Raw genomic sequence first — 22,530 nt, 5'->3', positions numbered from 1 at the left:
TCCTATTATTTGTTTTGTTTTCTTCGCCTCTTCATTAAATGCTTCTGCGGCAAATATTGCATTCAGTACGAACCAGCAATATTCTAGAACTCCCGATGAATGTGCCACCGCTTCTATCTAAAAAGAAACCCTACAAATTATCTTACTTAGACATTATAATATTTAAACAGAAATAACGGAAGTTTATCATACCCATGTTTCTACCTTAGCTTCACTTGCAAAAAAATCTCCAATCAGCAAGAATGCTAAAGAAGATGTCAAAAGTACTGCAGTAAACTGAAATGAATACATTTTTTGAATGAGTTTAAGTATTGTATTATAATAATAATTACATGTAAGTTCAATCAATTTAAATTCATTTTATCAGAAAATGATATAAAATTATATAAAACCTTGTTGTGTATATAACATAGAATTTTGTCTAGCCTCACACCAGTCTAATGATCTCGGTCACGACGAAACCCGTTTGCTGGTCAAATAAAATTCACGTGGAAAAAATTATATAGGTGTTATTTTATTATAAAATGCAGTTCCACCAAGAAATGTTAGTACAAAACATAAATTTCTTATTATTTTTTGAAATCTCATCAAAGATGAAGAAGAATATGGAAGTCTGGGCATTTACGGGGCTTACGACCGTCATAGGCTGGTTTAAGTGATCACTTTACACACGTGTAACATTCACCAATTCTACCCATTATTGACAACCACACTACTCAAATTCTTGGAAGTTCTACAGTATCTACTCAATGAATTAGGGCCACGCAGAATTTCGCGCAATTTCTCAATTTAAACAGGAATAACTCAGAGAAAACCTTGAATAAAACAACATTGAATTTTATTTACACATGAACACTTTATTACGCTTAAATTATGCATATATTTTCATATAAATATAGTTAGTATTTAGTATTTCCACCTTTGGCAGAAATAACTGCCTCAATTCTTTTTGGCATACTTAAAATGCACTGTTTTATTATGTTTTTTATTTATTCGTCTTCTGACCAAATTTTTTGAATATTTTTTTTAGACAGTCTACTGTTGGATTTGGAAATGAGTAAACCTTATTTTTTAACCTGCTCCATACGTTTTCTATAGGATTAAGGTCCGGAGAATTTCCAGGCCAGGGGAGCAAAGGCAGATTTTTGTTAGACAAAAATTTTATTATTGATTTAGCCCGGTGGCAAGGTGTCCCATCCTGCATGAAGGTGTATGGACCTTCTGTTGGGTCGAGTGTATGGTAGAAGGGCAATAAAATTCGTTCGAGGACCTGCTTATAGGAATTTTGGTTCATTGTTCCTTCCACGAAAAACAACGGCCCAGGTAAATTGTTAATAATACATGACCATATCATTGTTGCAGGGGGGTGTTTTATATCTTTTACCACACAGGCCTCATTGTAACGTTCCATTGATGTTCTCCTGACGAATCGACGGCTCTCTGTCACGGCTTCTAACCGGCACTCATCACTAAAGATGACCTTAAAAATAATGAAAATTTAAGTTTAATTCAAATATATAAGTTTATTTACTAAAATGATATGTTGAAAATTCAATTTAAATAAATACCTTTTTCCAATCATCTACCGAGTAATTTCGATGTAGCCTGGCCCATTTTAATCGATCCGCTTTCATTCGTGGTGTCAATTTTGGTACTTTTACAGGGCGCCTGCATTTCAGATTTACTTCGTAAAGACGTCGCCTCAGTGTTGATACCGATATATTTTTACCCTCTTCTTCCAATTTTATTTTTAATGTTTTTGCTGATGCACTACGGTTTTCTAAGGCACTTTGAACGATTTTTCGATCAGTCCTCGGTGTTGTTTTTCTAATCCTACGACAGTTCTTTCGCCGATTGCTGGTGGCGGGTGACTGATTTTTTATTGATTTTGAAATTCTGTCCACTGTTTGACGAGAAACGTTTTCTTTTTTTGAAATTTCTCTATTAGATAGTATTCCTAATTTCAATAGCACTATAACACTAGACTTTTTTTCCTCAGAAATGTCTTTACTTTTTCCCATTTTGTCCTTTTCAAAAAAAACACTTGTGTTTACAAAAAAAAATTATACTTTATGAACTAAAATTAAAAATTAAGTTTTTTTCACAAGACACGATAACTATATAACCTCTCTGAACAAAACAACAACCAGAACTCAAGAAACTTCACTAATAAATGAGATAGGACTATTTTTTGAACTTTCAACTATCTGTCTAACTGTGCTAATTAGGGACCTTTCTCAGAAAAAGGGTTTGAAATTTTGTAAAGGCTTAAATAATCCAGGTATATTTTACATATTATTGAAGGTAATATACATGATATAAGATGTCAATAGAAAAGTCAAAGTATTTATGTAAAATAAATATAATAATCCAAAAGATTTCAGAGTATTCAAAAAAATAATGGGTGGCCCTAATTCATTGAGTAGATACTGTATATATATGAACCAATTTAGAAACCTTGTTCATGAATCACTAGAACTTCACTAGAGACATCTATTGGTGAGATGTAAAGAAGCTTTTTATTAAGCAGAAACTCTTATATTATAATCCAGATTTTGTGAACAAGTATTTGGACACACTCAAAATGTTGTAAATAAATTTCTTAATTGAATTATTGAAATATGCAAAATTTCATTTTTATTATTATCGCTTACCATATACGAAAATCGCATGGAAATTAATTCAACATTCCTTTTTATCATCTTGAAAACCATCATATAGTCGTTGATGGAATAATTATAAGCTTCTATGGTTTGCTTGTCTCTTTCGCTGTTTTCGTGTGCATACATTTTCGTCGGTGTAAAGTCAATTCGGTCTATGTTAGTTGTCATTTTAGAGAAGTGACGTATTAATGAGTGATTTACAATAGTCGCGTAGTATCTGCACGTATTTAGCTCCATAACCATTTCCATAATTGCGAAAGCAATCACAATAGTCCTTAATATAAAATAAATTCCATACAATACATTTCCGATTACGAATATTGTACATATAATACGAATTATATTTACAAAAATTGCTACAATCATATTCACTCGTGTATTCTGTAATTTTACACATTCTTTGAACGGTTTTTGAAATAAAATTTCGTGAATATCTGCGAATGTATTGTAGAATAAGACTTTTTGTTCTTTAAAAAATATCGCGTCAGATGCAATGCATGAAATTGCGCTCAGACACGAAAATATTATAAATGCCACAGAAATTACTCTAAAAGTAGTCGAATGTTCATTATCCTCTCGGAAATTTATTCGTATCAAGTTATAAAAATCTATTCCCAAAACGAATGCGCATATGAATCCGGCATATAACTGAGAAAGTATGGAATTTTTCATAAATCCAACTTCATGTCGAAGAGATGCGTACCCTAATACCTGATATACACATCGTTTAACGTTATAACAATTATTGATTAATGCTTCCATGTTTTTAAAGTATGTTATGTATATTTTTTAAAAAATATTACAACCGATTAAATGATATTCCTCACATTTAAAGTAATGTTTGAAGTGTTCCCATAAATTGAACCCCTATAGCAATGACTTAAACCTCTTTAAAAATATATATTCGACACGATGTTAATTAAAAATAATGTACAAAAACTGAATTAGTAATTGGTGTGTATTTATGTCCTTCAACATAATAAATTAATATTTTCATAACATTAGCACAAACTTAATAACTACTACCCATTATCGAGTCAATCACACGTCAAGTGTGGGCTCTATGATTTATTATACAGATATATGCCCATTTAATTAATTGTTGTGTTATTTCAATCACATTTTATATTTTTATATGATCATTAGAATATGAAGAAATTGAAATGAATATGACTCTCGTAGATTCTCACTGTCAATGTTAACAATATTTTTAAACTTTTATCCTCACCCAATGGTGCATTGGGCACTTTATCGTAGCGACGCAGTGTTATCTTGATCGTTGGTCGCATGAAGGCAAGGTGATCAGCCCTGCGCTTCTTGTACCAGTCCATGGTGATATTAAATAAATATGAGAGTGAAAATCATCCGTTTTTATTTTGACCCCCCTGGGAATTGACCCCGGGACCTCCAGCACGGTAGACATATGGGCTGACCATTGCACTATGGAGGTGGACAATATGATACAAATATTAAGGTTAAACCTACCGTAATTGTTTATAGGTTTAGAAACTACATCGAGCGCATTGATAAGATTCTATAGGAATTTACGCATTTATAGTGTCATTTGCGTGCTTTGAAATTATTCAGCACTATAGTGCATATATAACTTGATATATGCACTATAGTGCTGCTATAGTGCAGATCTGCACTATAGCAGCCAGCTGAAGGGCGCTTTCCATTTTCAGGGTTCCGAAAATAAATGTCAATCAATGCAAACAAATTCAATGTCCATAACAATGAGAAGTTTTAATAAATAATAATGTCGCGTTCAAAATTTTTACTTGAATTTGATGTCGAGATTTTTTTTACATGAATGAACAAATACATACATACATTCTATGTATTTGTATTTTATACAAAACTCATTTTGAAACAATAACTTGAATTACCCGAATGTGAGCGGGAAAACAGAACGAGGACTGCCGAAAAAGTCTTAGCACGATCAGATCAATCAGAATCTGGTGTGTCAAAGGTCTGCGTAATCGGAGGGCTTGTATGACTAGATGTAGGGATGTACAGGAGACGAGGAATGTATGTCAGGACAGAAGAGGGTGGCGTTCCATCCTTTCTGCCTATCCTTGCGGGGAAACGGTGTGATGGTAGTAGTAGTAGTAGTAGTCTATTTAGTCAGTAATATAATACATTCAACAAACAACTTATTTGTTTAAACATTTCAATTATTTTTTGGACATAATCATTACTGGGACATGCAAAATAAATATGCTTTACTAATTGTCTCTCCGTCATTAAAATGTATGTAATCGATAATTATTTTCTTTATAATACAAGGTTTTCTATAAACAAACAAAATGTTCATCAAATAATTTTCCCTGATGTTTTTATTTACTATCAATTGTCACAAAGCATGTCAACCAACGTCAAAACTTGTCACAAAATGTGTAGTCATAATTCAAACAATTAAAACGAGTTATTTCATGTTGACATATCGCTCACTCCTTTCAAGAACGTCATAAATCAAAAAATTAGATTTTCAGGAGAACGTTTTTAAAGCTTAAAAATATAATACAATGTACAAAAAATAAATATCAAGCCACTTACTGAACTTTTTACTGTGCAATAGATCTTTTTAGGTAAAACCTGAAGGTTTTTTCTTCATTTGAAAAATATTTAGTAAATATAAAAAAAAAAAACAATACCTTTTCTTCAAAATGCAAGAACAACACTTCCTGCCCTGTAGCGTGTAAATATTGAGTTAAAAATATGCCTCTTTTGCTGGGATATAGTACATTTTCTGGGCATTCCGAAAACATGCACAACTGAAAATTGTTGATTTTTGATTTATGAGTTTCTTGAAAGGAGTGAAATTATATCGAGTACCTACCATTTTTTCATAGTACATAATATTAAATATTTTATTCGTAGCTTCTACACTGAACACATTAATCATTTTTTTATCATGGTGAAAAATGTTACAGTTCGATTAGTTTCACCATATTTTTCCGAAAACCTGTTAAGAAATATTAACTTAAATTGCCATACCGATGATCCACAGAAAATAATCAGTCATCGGCTTCCATTTTTTTCTAGGTTTTTGGATCCGAATTGCTCTATTTCTGTTTGAATGTTGGATTTTTCTTTTAACCCTTTTTCACACCCAACGACGTATTAGACATCGAATTGATGACAATTTGATCTTTGATTTTTAAAAGGTGATATTGGGGAGCTAAGGGTTAAGTACATTACTCCTGTATCCTAGGTACTATAATAGCGACAAAGACACTGGGGGCTGATACTCGAACAAAGCTTTATTTACAAGCTACTGGTCAAGTGATCGATTGCCTTCAAGGACCTGAAATTTTTATGACCCTAAAAAATATAATCGAAGGGCAGGGAGAATTCACGCTCCTCCGTATTTTAACTGAAATTTTCTGGGTCGTCGGTATACCACAGTCAATAACAGTATCATAATCGAAATTATCAGGGCAAACAGCAACTCTATATTAGGTAAAATATGGACCACTACTGGACTTCGAGAAGGTAAAGCTCTTACCACCAAGACAGGTCGTGAGCTACATGACTCGCGTAGGTCTTGAGAGTGAGCTATGACACGGGGGGAGATCACAATAGACTTAATATGGTACATAAGGAATGCAAGATCCCTTGATTTATTTTTTTTTAATTAAAATATCATATCCCGAATTATCTGAACAAATGGCAACTCTATACTAGGTAAAATATGGATGTTTTGGGGAAAAATATAAACAATTAATTTGTCGCCTCTTTATTAAAATAATTCAAATTTCTTACATTTTGTAATGAAGTGAAATATATTTATAGATGTGACCAGATTACGTTTTTTTTATCTTCATAATTTTTGATCCAGTTGAGTTAACACTATTACATAGGAAGCTGTAAAAGCTGCTAACGAATAAAGTAATGTGAAATCTAAACTGAAGACTCCACCAATTGTCAAATTTATATCTTTTCTCAGTAAAAGTTCTAAAAATTTTACAATTACTTGTAGGTTCTTCTTACCTGAAAACATGTTAAGGGTGTGAATGATTTGATTTTTAATAGTAATTCTGCCACAACTTTAAGTTGTGAATACGCAGTAGGGTCAAATGGTTTCCGAGAAGTAAAATTGATTCGTGAAAGAATATCGTCTTTTAATTTTACATTTTTTTAATCATAAATGCTCTTTTTTATGGCTTTTTTTTTAAATGCTGCCTTCAATTTTTGGAAGTTTTTTTCCAGGGTATGGTCGAATTTCAACTTCAAACGCCAACAACGTTTACCCTTTTTATATAACCCTTTTATATAACCCAGTTTTTGCATAGCCACGTCTATATAATTCTAATAATAAGCGAGAGTACAGCTCTTCATTTGAACATTCCTATACTTTTTCTTTTTAAAACATTAAAATTTATATATTTTTTTTAAATGATAAAATTGTTTTGACATTATATGCTTACTGTATAACTTTTCTTTTCATCAAACAACAAAATCTGTTAGAGATCTGATAAAATTCACTTTTTTCGGTTTTCAGACTTTTGCCATTCTATTGTAGATGGGTCATCGTCAAGAAAACATGACTACATTTATTTTCGAATCGACACTCGAATTCAACATTCGAAAATACCACTCCTGTATTTTCAGTATTATTCTATGAAGCGTGTTATTTTAAGTTTTATCAACAGAACCTTTCTAACCCCATCAGGCTGGAATCTCTTGGACCATACCACGTTCAATTAAATAATACTATTAATTACTTACCTTTACATTCTATAATATATATTTTGCTTAGTATTTGTTTCATTCTTCTAACTTCCGCATTGAGAGTTTCGCCAGAAATAGAAATTATTGATATGTACCACAAGTATTCCAAAATAAAGACAACTTTACAGAATTGTACACCCTGTAAAATAAAATCAAATATTGATTATTTCATAGTTTAACGTGGAAACAAATTTCCGCCAGCGTACAACATTTTTTTCAAATTAAATATATTTTTGTAACATTTTGAGTGTGTCCAAATACTTGTTCACAAATCTGTATTATCTCCAATTATATGAGTTACTTATTTTATATATTATTTTTTACATCTCATCAAATATGAAGAAAAAAATATGAAAAATAACTCTTATAATTGGAGATAATCCAGATTTGTGAATGAGTATTTGTAAACACTCAAAATGTTGTAAATTAATTAATTGGTCAAATTATAAACTAAAATAATAAAAATGAAAACGAAATTTTCTGGCGTTTCACATGTATGTTATTATAATCCAAGATTCTCACAAACGAGTTTCTGCTTAGTAAAAAAGCTTCTTTTCATCTCACCAATAGACACTTAAACCAACTTATGACGGTCGTCAGCCCCGTAAATGCCAAGACTTCCATATTATTCTTCATCTTTGATGAGATGTAAAAAAAAATATGGAATAATTCTTAGCAGGGGATATTGTCTATCTTGATAAAAGTGTTGAATTTACTCAATATTTCTGAAGGTACAAGGATTTGATTTTTTTATTTCATCAAATACTTGAAACACCTTTTTTGACGATTTTTATACAGATTTTATTAACATTTAAATATCATGTTTAAAAATGTCAACTTACGATTTTTACATCTTCAATTTTTGAAATTGTAAATGTTATGTTGAATACAATACATAATATTGTTGTAACCAATAAGGAACCCCACTGAAAAAGGTTATTTTTATTATTTATTATTTAATTACTAAACGTGATTGCTTATAAATAATATTGTGGTGACATGATGGTGTTTACGTATAAGTATATAAAAAAAATAAAAAAAAAACTCGTTTACAGTTTATACAAAGCGACTTGAAACTTCTATCAATATATTTAACTGTGATTAATCTTTCAACATGAAAATAAATTCGATCATAGTGATTTACCAAATATTATTGCATGACTATTGCCTTTCTTAAGCACTCAATGTCCTTAAGATATTTATACATTTGGCGTTTAATTTGTAGAACTCCATTTTAATTTATATTTTAAATGTTGAAATCAAACACTTTTAGAGTCTACGAAATCGTATTTTATTATTAAAAACACATAAAAATTAAAAATGCAAAAATTGTTTCGCCTTGTTATGGCATTTTCAAACTAATGTCAAGATAAGATATGACCGAATTAGTCGCGTCGGTGACTTTAGGCTTAAGCCATTAGGTTTATTGTTATCTCTTTTTCTCTGAAGTTACTCTATCAGAGAGAGAAAAAGACAAACAAAACGTAAATAATTAAACAGTTTCAAAATACCAATATTCAACCGATAGTCGTATCTGGCTAATGTAACGAAGTGATGTACAAAGAAGTGGAAAATCTAAGCAAAAGTCAAATTTTAAAAACTTTTGAGAAGTAGGACATTTTCAAAATATGGACATTTTCAGATTATAGAATTATAAAATATGGCATTTATGGCTATAAAGTTGGTTGTTTTATATACTTGTACAGATTTTTTTTTTGTAAATGTCAACCCTCGTTTGTAATTACTTAACTACTTGGGACATTATAATAGTTAGTAATGGCAATACCAGGCTTTAATAATACTCGTAAAATGCGTGAAAATTGTTAATGTACATATGTACATGTGTGAATGTTTACGATTTCTTGTATGGAATGAAATAAACATACTTATGTATAATTTCAGCCATTTGGCTTATTACTCGTATTAAAATTTAATGTAATTGTTATCACAGGTATTAATTACGAATGAAAACTTACCTTATATTTTGATCGGTTTGATATTAATTGCATATTTTCTATCAGGATCCCATATATTTTCGTCAGATCTTGAATTATCGCGTTTTTAGTTACCATTGGTAATTTATCTTCCTCCCAATACTTTTTTTCATCCGAAAACAAGATTATGTGGCTGAAGTCCAGTTCATTTTCGGAATCTACGTTTTTATCCCATCGCAATAACATCTTTTTATTCATTTGCCGAACACAAAAATGAATAGTATAAATGTCTGTTATCATTTGTAATGATATCTCCGCCAAACATATAGTTCTCAGTAACACATACATTTCAAAAAATGATCTACCCCAAAATGTTAATGCCAATACTATTTGAAAAAACCTTACTGTAAAGTATAAAGTATAATGTTTTTTAGCGTGTTTTAACGCTATTTTTTCATCAAAGGGCTTGCTTAAATAAATGGTAAAAATTGCGAAAAAATTATTGTAAAGTTTAATTTTTTCCTTTTCAAACATAAAATTTTCAGAAACAATTCCTATAACGGAACATATGACGATTGATATTGAAAAAAACTTTACTGTGAGCACAAATAAATTTGTATGAAGATCATTTTTTCTTATTCTTTGATTTCTTAAATTTATAACCTCAAGCACAATAAGAAATGAAATTAAAACTACTGAATAAATTCGAGATATCCAATAATTTTTCCTGGACTTGTTTTTAAAATTCAACTTGTCAATTCCGTTCACTCGAATCAAGCATATTCTTAACATAAGAGTTATATTCAAGAAACATCTAGTTAATTTTTGAAACATGTTTAAATTATATATTAGGTACCTTTCACTCACACGGTTTTAATGTGAATGGGTATTTTTTATGCTATCTTTTAAGTTATTTTAGTTAATTAATTATTTAATTAATAATTTGGATGAATTAATCCGAGTTGAGTGTTACAATTACTTAATTAATACCACGTAGGTATCTATTATATTATCTTTAACACGCATGGAATCAATTTCAATAATTAACTAAATTTCTATCAAATAGTTTACATTTTCTAGAACCGGCCTTTCTGAGTTAAAAACAACTCATTAATAAATACACATGTATATCGTAGTCGTACAGGAGAAAGTGACCAACTAACAAAACGTAAAATGTTCAGGGGGGCCATTTAAGTCACTTTTGCTTGGAAAGAAAATAAACATCAATCCAGTTAGTTATTTTTCACAAGTCAATATATTATACTTCCAAGTTTAAAATCCTTAAGCTATTAAAATATCAAATAGTCAATTATCACGTTTTTTAAAAAATGCACTTGGTCACTTTCTCCTGTATGATTACGATATGTATATATTTGGCAGTCACCCAGTGAGAGAATTGTTGTACCGATGCCAATTCCTATTTTTAATTACAAACAAAATATTAATATTTAATAATTAAATTAATTACAAAATCACAGTTCAAATGCGTTTCACTTTATCATTTTAGAAATTATGACCGCAATTCTAAAAATAATGATGAATACTTATATAGGTGGGGAGATAATAAATATTTTTGTAGAAAAATGATCTTTAATATTTATGATCCAGTTGATTTAAAATGATAACGTAGGATGCTGTAGCGGCTACTAATGAATATATAAATGTATAATCCAAATCGTATACTCCAGCAACAGTCAAATTTAAGCCTCTTTTTAATATAATGTCCATTAATTTAACTAGTATGGTTCTTTGGACGTTTTCATCTGCAATGACGTAATATTTCATTAGCGCTGTACGGCAATTTACATTTTATTTTTAAACTTATTTATAATAATTATTTACCTGTATTTTCTATTATTATTATTTTACTTAAAATTCGTTTCGTCCTTGCAACTTCCTCATTCAATGTCTCGGCAGCTATGGCAATAATTACTATGTACCATATATATTCTAAGACCCACATAATTTGACATATTTTTCGTCCCTGTAAGATACAAGTTATACATGTATTTGCTAATTAACGTTAGTACATGTTTTCTCAATTTTAAAATACGTGCATGTTAGTGACTGTAGTAAATTAGTACACAATCCTATAAAGGCAGTTGAGATGCTATCATCAGATAAATCATACTAATTAATAATTAAGGGACACATAGCAACTTTTGAGGAAAACTGAAAAAAAAACATTATTTCATTAAATGCGTTACTTCATACACACATATTTATTTTTTTAATGACGACGCCTATTTAAAATGTTCATACAATTAAAAACTCCCCAATACGTTACAGAACACCTTACTTTCATAATTTCAAAGGTACCTGTTTTTTACGTGTTTTATTTTAAAATGCGTTTTGCACTATTATTTTCTTTAAAGTCTTCAAATATCAATTTTACGGCATAATATAGCATTATTATAAACTTAATACAGCGCCTACCATTGGTCATATGTATATTACAGCTAGTTTTCAGCTGTACCTATTACATTTTTAGGAAAATTTTTACAAAATTGTTCAAAGCAATTAGATGTCAATGACAAGTTTTTTCCAATTCCAAAGTTTTGGCTATACTGATAGATAGAACACAATTTTAGAATCGAACTGTATGTACCAATTATCTCATTTCAATTCCTGAAAAATTTCGGTGACGGTATTATGTATTTTAAATTGTATATTTTATAATTTTTGCTTGACGATTTTCTGAATATGTAATTCTAAAAGTGCAAATAAATTTTTAGATAAAATTCATTAAAACTTACTATTGTAGTTGGTTCATATTCTGAAATTATAGCGTTTGCGTTGAACACGATGCATAATATTGTCGTTAACAATAAGGAGAACCACTAAAATAGATCAACAAGCTTTAGTCATATTTAAACAGATGCATATATCGCTCACTCCTTTCAACAACGTCATATATCAAAAATCGTCAATTTTCATTTGTGTGTGTTTTCGGAATGCCCAAAAAATGAACTATATCCCAGCAAAAGCTGCATATTTTTAACTTAATATTTACCCGCTACAGGGCAGAAAGTGTTGTTTTTGCATTTTGAAGAAAATGTATTGTTTAATAATTTTTTAATATATTCAATATTTTCAAATTGAGAAAAAACATTCAGGTGACTTGATATTTATTTTTAAAACATTTTATTTTATTTTTAAACTTTAAAAATTATCTCCTGAAAAAACAAGTTTTTTGATATATGACGTTGTTGAAAGGAGTGAGCGACATAAATTTGTTATTAAGGAATGTGAGAACCCTTAACATTGCTACAATACATCGGCAATAGGTAATTGACACCCCTTTCTGAAATATTTTATTTATTATTTACTATTTATTACATAGTTAAAATATAATCCATTGTAAAAATGTTTCCAACATAATATAATAGCAACAAAAAATATTTTCTAATTTTGATTTCACGTGGTTAGTATCACTTTTTCTTAAAATCAATTATGACATTGTTTCGATACATTTTACATCATTTTCAAATACCATTTAGAATGTATCAAAACACATGTCACAATAGATATAAAGAAATATTGATAATAAACCAAATGAAATTAAAATAATTTAAAAAATGCTTTTCGTTTCTTTACGTTATGTTAAAAACATGTTTACAATGTGATATTACAATTAAAAATGGGAACATATTTATTACCACAATGTAACTGACGAATCATTTTATATAAAAAAAATTACCTACCTTATACTTTAAGCGGTCTGATATTAATTTTGTATTTTCTATCAAAATGCCATATATTTTTACTGTATCTAATACTATTGTGCGTTTCATCAGCTTTGTCAATTTGTCTTCATCTTTTGAGTAATTTTCATTCACGTTTGAGTTCATAGGCTTGGGGTCTACATCACAATCAGAGCTCACGTTTCCCGCCCATCCCAACATCTTTTTATTTATTTTTTGAACGCAATAATGACTCGTATAAATATCTGTTAAAGTTTGCATTGAAATTTCCGCTAAACATATTGTTCTAAGTAGTATAAATACAATAAAAATTGAGTTGCCCCAAACATTTAATGTGAAAACTATTTGAAACAATTTCGCTATAATATATAAAAAGAAATGTGTACAAGCGTGCTTGAGGGCTATTTTTTCATCGAACGGTTTGCTTAAATAGTCTTTATAAATCATACAAAAATTATTGTAAAGTTTGTGTTTTTCCTTTTGAAACATAAAATTTTCTGATATAATTCCTATGACGGAACACATTGCGAGTGAGACTGAAAAGCACTTTAGAGTTAGGATGAATGATTTCGAATGTTGGCCGTTGTCGAATCTTTCTTCTTCATTTAAACTGATAATGCCCAAAAACATAATGAGTGATATTAAAATGATGGAGTAAATTTGATGTGCAGACGATTTTTTTGTGCCCTTTTTGTCGAAATTCAACTTACGAATTCCGTGTATTCGTATCATACTAATTCTGAGCATAAGCAGTACATTTAAAAACCAATCACTTAGTTTTTTAGGCATGTTGTACATATAACTGAAGACCCTTTCACATACCAAGTAGTTGATAGCTGTTTTTTAGAAGTTAACACTCTATTGTGATTACAATTTTATCTATCATCTTTGTCAAGCATAAACATCGTTATAATATGAAAGATATAAATGGCAATCACTCTAATAAATATTTTATTACGAATGAGGAAGATATTAGTAAAATTATACAACAAATATAAGTATGTGAATGATGTTTTTGATAAGAGGGATAAAAGAAAGAGAGATAATCAAACAAAATTTAAATGATTAACAAATAACTCGATATTACTTGATATGACGATAAGTTAAACTGAATATAACAATATTTATGAGTATCGCTATGAGGGGATATTTCGGGAATTTCCTTTCCCTTGTGGACTAGAAATTTTGGCTCGGGAGCGCACATATCAAAAAATATTGAGAAATCGTAATGTACTGCAAGTTAGAAATTAAATTTTACGCACATTAACATTAGTCACCAATATCTGTTTATTATTAGATCAACCTTGCATTACATTTCAAAACAGCAAAACAGTTCACATTCCGTTAATATAAGGGACATTTTTTTAATGCAACTATGTAATATTTTGAATGCATTTATGGATAATGCGTTTATATTTTCGTCCGCCTCCGTAGTGTAATGGTCAGCACGCTCGGCTACCGTTCTGGTGGTCCCGGGTTCGATTCCCAGGGGGGTCAAATAAATATAAGTGATTTTTTTCACTCTAATATTTATTCAATATTACCCTGGACTGGTACCTGAAGCGGAGGGCTGATCACCTTTCCTTCATGTGTAAACGATCAAAATAACACTGCATTTATATGAAGCAGTGCCCTATGCACCATTAGGGTGCGGATAAGGGTTTTATTATTTATTATTATGGATGGAGCAAAAATTTTCTAATCAAATGGTAATGACATCTTCATTTAGTCTCGTAGACTAATCGATCTTTTTAGAGACAAAATGTGACAAATTACCATTTTTATTTCCTTTATAAATATTTTTTCAGACAAGCCTCTAAATGTAGAGATTTTGTGGATTATTCCTTTAAATAATATGTTTTTAAAATGAATGGCTATTATTGTTGTATTTTAATTCTACATTTTCCCCTTACTTAAATATTTTCTGTCACGAATATGTTAATTAAAGAGTGTGCTTCTTGAATACACGAAATAAAATAAAAATAGCGATTGCACAACTAGGATATGAGATACTTTTGTTTTTTTTTTATTAAATACACATATTTTTTAAATGTAAATACTTTTATTTTCTCGAATTCATTTGAATAAATACAATAATATAAGAGGCAATCATTGATACCAAAGAATAAAGTAGCGTATTGTCCACTCGAATGCCAGCAACAACCAACGTATATTGTTCTTTCAGTAAAAGATGCAAAAATTTCCGTGTCTTTATCTTCGACTCTGAAATAAAAATATATTTCGCTTAGAAAGTTAAAATTAACTAACCTATTGGATTGAAATACACGCTACGTCACTTACTGAATGATAAGTAATTTTAAAGTTTTTGTTAAATCATAAGTCATTAAAGCCTACTATTCGATAAATAGAACTTAATTTTCTTTAAACCCAGGTAACATTTGACTCTTTTTTGTTAAACTCTGTTTTTGTATTGAAAAATAAGTTTTTCTTCGAAATAAATACTTATATGGTTTTGAAAAAAAGAGTTATTGAAAGGTGAAGAGTTATAAAAAATATATAAAAATATTTTTTCAATACATATTCTAAAAAACAAAAAAGAATCCAGTATGTATTCTAAAAAAATGTGTGTGACCAGACGTCCGACTCTATGGATTGCCGGAAGCCAACTGAGTTTTATTAATGCGAGTTGGGCCCTAAGTACTAAGCTTTATGATCTTCTGATTTCTAAGTGACCAAATTTTTATTGATGCTCCCTTGAGAATCTGCATTTTATTTATTGTTTCAGCATACACTTTGTGGTAAGGCATGATGAAATTGTAAAAAAACAAGTGTTGTTTCGTTTAAAACACAGATGACAAGAATTAATTGTATTTATTACTAAGTAAAACTAAAAGTACCAAGTAAAACTTAAATTAAAAATAGATATATTGTATATTACCAAAAAGTGACTGCCGTATCAGTTAATGAAACACTTATGTTTACTTAATCACATACCTTTGCGTTCCAATATGGAAAGTTTTCCAATGATGTGTTTTGTCCTCTCCACTTCCTTATTGAATGATTCTACAATGCATGTGATATGTACTACGAACCAGACATATTCTATAACACCGACTGAATTTGATATCACAGTTCCCTGTAACATATTGATCTTTAACCACGTCTGTGGTCAACCTCTGGGAAAAAGTGGGTCAAAAAAAGCCTTTTTTTTCACTTTTATTTTTTTATCATATTTTGAAATATAATTAAACCGTTTAAAACATAAACAAACAATATTAGGAAAGAAAAAAGAAACAAAGGAAGAATGGATATATCTAGACTGGTGGGGGAATGACCCGGTCTGGATTCGGGCAAATCACTATAAAAAGTTTAATTTACGATGCGCCTGAACTGGATTCGGGCAAATCACAAAAGGGGTTAATATTTTGAAACGTATTTAATACGACGGCTTACCTCAGTATTTTGATTTTTTTTATTTTTTTTTCAATTTAATAATCATAATACAAATATCATAATATAATACATACATACTTCTTCACATTTTCATAAACGGTACCGTTGAGAACTAAGATTTTAGTCTTGTTTTTGTCCATATTTAATCTAATCTTTCGGAAGGATGACGCGCTCAGTTAACATATTTTCACTTCCTGGCTTTACTATGGCATTTACTGAATTTAATGTTTTAAATAATTTAATTTTATATTCAATGTGTCTTTATTTTATTATACCAGTTACCGGGTATAGTCGTTACCAGAATACTATTGGTATATAATTATTAATAATTAAAATGTAACTTTGTTTTTAAAATCACTGTAAAATGGGAAATCACTAAGTTAGCTTTACTTAAAAAATAAATGATAAATAATTGTTAATTAAAACATAAATCTGTTTTACTTATGAGCATTTTATATTTTTGTTATAAGCCTATATATATATAAATATTCTCTAATATTACTACTATTGACAGTTATAATTCTATAAATGTTCATTAAATAATTAAATTTCCCACGAAAAAAAAACTAACATATTAATATTATACACTAATAATACCAACAATTCTAAAACCTAGATCCGGATAATAATTTTTCTTAGCAAAATTTTAATCTTAATAAAAAAAATCCCTTCATATGTGGAATCCATCTGCCGATTTTTTCATAAAAATTGCTTTGATGTTAATTAAACTTATTTTTTCACTTGAAGTATTGAAATTTGCCTTACCAATGTCTGTGTGACATCATACATTAAATCGTCTGCGTGCAACAGGAAAACTAGGAAAGATGTGCTAAGTATCCAAACATACTGAAATAAATCAAAGTTTATGTATATAGTCAAATATTTTAAATATATGTAGCGATGTTATAAATATAAATAACGATGAATGATAAGTGTAACTAAATGTTATTACATCAATTTTATTTCACCAATTTAATTATTTTACTACTACTACCATCACGCCGTTTCCCCGCAGGGGTAGGCAGAAAGGACGGAACCCCACACTCTTCTGTCCTGACATACACTCCTCGCCTCCTTCACATCCATACATCTAGTCATACATGGCCCTTGATTACGCAGACTTTTGACACCACCAGATTTTAGGTTCTGATTGATCTGATCGTGCTTTTTTCGGTCGTCCTCGTTCGTTTTTCCCGCTCACATTCGCTACATATATTTTCTTAGTCATTTTCTCGTTATCTATTCGCTCCACATGTCCATAATACCATAAAGAACTCTTCCTAATCTTTTCAAGTATTCCTTGGGCTAAACATTCCTTTCTTATATCTTCGTTTTTAAATCTGTCATACAATGATTTTTCCACCCATACGTCTGAGGGAGCGCATTTCAACAGCGTTCACTCTGCTTTCATCCTTCCTTTGCCAGATAATTATTTGACAAAGTTGTTTAAATTAATTAAATATCTTTGAAATTGTCTACACATCTATATTTAGTTGTATAATTGCTTACCGTGTATGAAAACCGCATAGAAATTAATGATACATTTTTTTTTATTGCATTATAAACTTTCATATAGTCATCTATTGAATAATCATGTTTTTCTATCGTTCGTTTATCTTCATCTTTACAGTCATATGAATGCATTTCAGTTGGATCAAAGTCGACCTCTTGATTATTAGTCTGTCCACAGTAGTGACGTAATACAGAATGATTTATAACACTAACGTAGTATTTACACGTATGCAGTTCCATCCCTATTTCTATAATCTCAAAAGCAGCTATAAGCGTTTTAGTTATAAAAAAAACTCCATAGAAAATTCCGGTGATTCTAAAACATATAAAATGACTTGAAAGATATTTATAATTGATGCCATCAAAATAAAATGGATTCCGGCGTTTTTTAGTAACATTGAATCTTGAAAAGCTGTTCTGGATAAAATTTTGTGAATTTCCTTCATTCGATTATAATATATTGCTCTTTGTTCTGTGAAAATTATCGATTCAATTGCAACCGATGAAAATGCACTTAAACACGAAAATATTTTTAGAGCCAAAAAAATTGCGTTATACAGCATCGATTGTTCAGCATTATGACTCATTTTTTTAATTATAAAACTATAAACATCTCCTCCAACGATGAGAACACAGATAAACACAGCGTAGCACTGAGGAAATATGGAGTTTTTCTTAGATTTTTCTATGATTTGAAGCTTAGAAATGCCGCACAACTGAAAAATATTCTGCTTAATAGAGTAGGAAACGGTCCAAAAATTTTCCATTTGATTTGTAATTCAATAAGTTTATTTTATCGTCAATTTCGTTCAGGTTTATTATTTGAATCGTTCGTTGTTACAAATAAGGGCAGAGAAAGAAAAACTCAATCATCAAGGTAGGCATTTATAAGTCCTATAATCATGTATGTTGATAAATCGTCGGTGCATATTAAACCGGTCTATGTGACAAAAACGATATTTCGAAAAAAAAAATATTAAAAAAGATTTTTTTTAAATACTTTAATCGATATATTCAATCTTTAATTGATCATACTATAGAACTATAGTTTCCTACTCTTATGAGAATAATATTTATCAAACAAAAATACATACTGATTGTTTTAAATATGAAACACCCCCAAAAAGTGACTTTATTTATTGATTTGGCGTTTAATTTGTAGAACTCCATTTTAATTTATGTATTAATTTTAAATCAAACACAGATTGTTTGAGTCTACTAAGTTGTATTTTATTAACAAAAACACATAAAAAATTAAATTGTGACAATTGTTTCGCCTTGTTAGGGCATTATCAAACGAATGTGAAGATCAAATGGACTACGGTCCTTATGTAGCTATACAATTCTAAGTGACAGTTTTGACACGTGCAGCAATAATTTATGGGAGACAACAGTAGCTAATGGGGGATGTAGGTATGTACCCTTATATTTATTTTCTGGGAAAGGAAAAATTTATTGACATGGCCATATTTTGGAGAATTAATATTTTAAAGCTTAATACAATTGTTGGTAATATTATTTTTAAGAATTTATATATGTATATGTAATTATTAGTTTATCAATAACGCATCATGCAAGCGTTTACATAGAGAGAGATGATGTACAGTAATAGTCTATTATAATATATGTTTAGCAGTAGTGAAGACATAAGGTTGGTTTGTTCATTAGGTAGTGGGGGATGTAGGTATGTACCCTTATATTTCATTTATGGGAAGGGAGAATTTATTGACATGGCAATTTTTATTTTTATTTTAAGAAAGAATTTATATAAGTTCTCTTCTTCTTCTTCTCCGTCTTAATCCTCATTGCTGAGGGTTGTGACCCTTGCAATTATATAAGTATGTAAATATAATTAATTATGTATGTAGATATAATTATTACTAGACATGGCAATTTTTATTTTTATTTTAAGAAAGAATTTATATATGTAGATATAGTTATTAGTTTATCAATAACGCATCATGCAAGCGTTTACGTGGAGAGAGATGATGTATAATAATAGTCTATTTAAATATGTTTAGCAGTGGTGAAGATATAAGGTTGGTTTGTTCATTAATGATTTTAAAATTAGGATTGTTCATATACTTATTAATTTCTAATTACTCTAATATATTCATTTTTCTACCTTTGCTACAGTATAATTTTTTATGTATTTTTGTTAATAAAATACAACTTAGTAGACTCAAAAAAGCTGTGTTTGATTTAAAATTAATACATAAAAAGTGACTTTATGTTTAATTACAGAAAGCTGTTAACTTCAAAATTCTGAACTAAGACATCACCGTTAGTCGATTCCATATCTTTCAAAATCACAAGTAACATAAGAAAGGAATCCAACAACAGGGCATATATAGATCTGTCAAAAATTTATGCAATATGGAGGTTCAATAATGGACAGAATGTTAAACGTTACACAATTGTAAAAAGTTATCACTTAATCCAGCCAAGTCAAAGCCCTAGAACCAAATGCATCGAATTATAAATGTCAAAATAGTTTTAATAAAAATTATATTTATAATTTGTATAGTTAAATTTTTTACCAAACTTGCCGCATAGACCGATTTTGATGTTCAGCAACGAAATGTCGGTAATTTTTTATCACGCACGCCATCGTTCATTAATATTTCTGTCATCAAATGTATCCATTACATTTTTACTTAACTTAGTATTTACCCGGTCAAAGGAACAAATAAATATACACTACACGATACAGTTTTTTTTCGTGTATATTATTTATTGATTTTTCGTTTAATTTGTAAAACTCCATAATTTTTACATTAAATATTGAAATCAAATACTGATTGTTGGGGTCTACTAATATATCTTCGACATCGCAGATTTTATTTTATTTTTGTATGTTATCACTCTTATTTATATTCCTTAAAATATGTATTCTTTATGACTCAATCTGTTCTTCGACGTGTAAAACGTTTTTTCAAAAATTGTGATCCAATTGATTTAAAATAATGATATAAGATGTTGTAGCAGCTGCTAAGGAATATAGCAATGTAAAATCCATAGTCAAAACTCCACCGATTATCAAATTTAAATCATTTCTCAGTATTAGGTTTTTCAGGTTCACTATGGCTTGTACGTTATTTTTATCTGTAAGAAACTTAAACTTATTGGTTACTGCCTTAAAGTTTTGTAGTCGTTTATTCAATTTCGTATAAACAACATATTTTTACCTTCGGTTTCATGAATTAATATTTTACCGATGATTTGCTTTGTTCTTCCGATTTCTGCTTTCAAAGTTTCGACTGCAATAGCAATAATTGCTATGTACCATAAGTACTCCAATATCCATACTATATTGCACGCTTTACGTTTCTGTAAAATAGAAATCTTTTGGAATTCGAAAATAATTGACAAATATTCATATAAATATAATTTTTGATAATTATAATTATATATGTATATATATATATATATATATATATATATATATATATATATATATATATATATATATATATATATATATATATATATATATATATATTTATATTTATATATATATGTATATATATTTATATCTATATATATTTATATACATATATATATATATATATATATATATATATATATATATATATATATATATATATATATATATATATATATATAATATATACATATATATATATATATATATATATATATATATATATATATATATATATATATATTTATATATAAACTTTTTGATAAGGTAGATCTGAATATATTTTAAAACAAATAACTTAGTATTTACCGTTGAAGATGGTTCAAATTTTGATATCATGGCGCTTGCGTTGAACACAAAACATAATATTGTTGAAAATAATAAGGAGAGCCACTGAAACCAATAAAAATATTAAATTTGAAAGTTTTTTTTATGAAAAACTTCATTGTTATAATGCTTACATTGAAATAATAATGAAATATTTTCCAATATTCGTAATAAAGTAGTATTTATGTGTAATTAATAAGTTATTTTGGTTCATTGCTTAACTGTAATTGCTTTGATTAGTAATTTCAGAGATTCTTTTTTCAAACCTGATGAATCTATGGTCAAAAATTATCTCTTTTCTTGAAATTCTGTTGTCTTTAATGAAAAACTCATTTTATATGTCCAAAATACTACATTGAATCAAAATTACCTTCAATTTGGAGCGGTGTGCCATCAATTTGACGTTTTCTAAGATAATATTATACATTTTTGTAATATCTTCAAAAACCACGTGGTGTGCTTCCTCTTGTACATTCCCTTCCATTTGGCCAAAAAAATCTTTCAAAAACAGATTCAACGATCTGAAGTCGATTTTACTTTGAAATCTTGTTTTTCCGGTCCACGCTAATATTATATTTTTATTCATTTGTCTTAGGCAAGAATGACTAGTATAAATATCTGTTAACATTTGTAAAGTTATCTCTGCTAAATATATCGTTACTGTTAGAATATAAATATTATACAAGGAAATCCCTAAAACGTTGAAAATGAAAACAATTTCTGTCATTTTGAATACTAAATATATGAACAATTGTTTGCTTGCTTGCTTTAAAGCTGTTTTTTCTTCAAATTTT

General features: G+C 29.0%; 1 protein-coding gene and 1 long non-coding RNA gene across 50 annotated transcripts in view; both read right to left on the bottom strand.

The window, feature by feature from the left end:
* LOC148308110 (uncharacterized) overlaps positions 1–22,530 on the bottom strand; it is a 595,155-nt gene that overhangs the window by 460,004 nt on the left and 112,621 nt on the right. The window lies entirely within an intron of this gene.
* On the bottom strand, positions 837–2,524 carry LOC148308113 (uncharacterized). Its single transcript, XR_015837736.1, has 2 exons — positions 1,569–2,524; positions 837–1,480 (listed from the first exon to the last, which is right to left on the bottom strand). It is a non-coding gene; the product is annotated as an uncharacterized LOC148308113 (long non-coding RNA).

Source organism: Brachycentrus maculatus, unplaced genomic scaffold (genome assembly GCF_059751285.1).
Source record: "Brachycentrus maculatus isolate JH-2025_06_01 unplaced genomic scaffold, ASM5975128v1 h1tg000176l, whole genome shotgun sequence".
Taxonomy (NCBI): domain Eukaryota; kingdom Metazoa; phylum Arthropoda; class Insecta; order Trichoptera; family Brachycentridae; genus Brachycentrus; species Brachycentrus maculatus.
This window is presented reverse-complemented; position numbering and strand designations above follow the sequence as displayed.